Genomic DNA, 373 nt, shown 5'->3' with positions numbered 1-373 from the left:
CACCTGTCACTGTTCACCTGTCACTGTTCACCTGTCACTGTTCACCTGTAACTGTTCACCTGTAACTGTTCACCTGTCACTGTTCACCTGTCACTGTTCACCTGTCACTGTTCACCTGTAACTGTTCACCTGTCACTGTTCACCTTTAACTGTTCACCTGTCACTGTTCACCTGTAACTGTTCACCTGTCACTGTTCACCTGTAAATGTGCACCTGTCACTGTTCACCTTTAACTGTTCACCTGTCACTGTTCACCTGTCACTGTTCACCTGTAACTGTTCACCTGTCACTGTTCACCTGTCACTGTTCACCTGTAAATGTTCAACTGTCACTGTTCACCTGTCACAGTTCACCTGTCACTGTTCACCTGTCA

The sequence above is a fragment of the Austrofundulus limnaeus genome, unplaced genomic scaffold, assembly GCF_001266775.1.
Source record: "Austrofundulus limnaeus strain Quisiro unplaced genomic scaffold, Austrofundulus_limnaeus-1.0 Scaffold4859, whole genome shotgun sequence".
Lineage (NCBI taxonomy): Eukaryota > Metazoa > Chordata > Actinopteri > Cyprinodontiformes > Rivulidae > Austrofundulus > Austrofundulus limnaeus.
Note: the sequence above shows the minus strand (reverse complement) of the source record.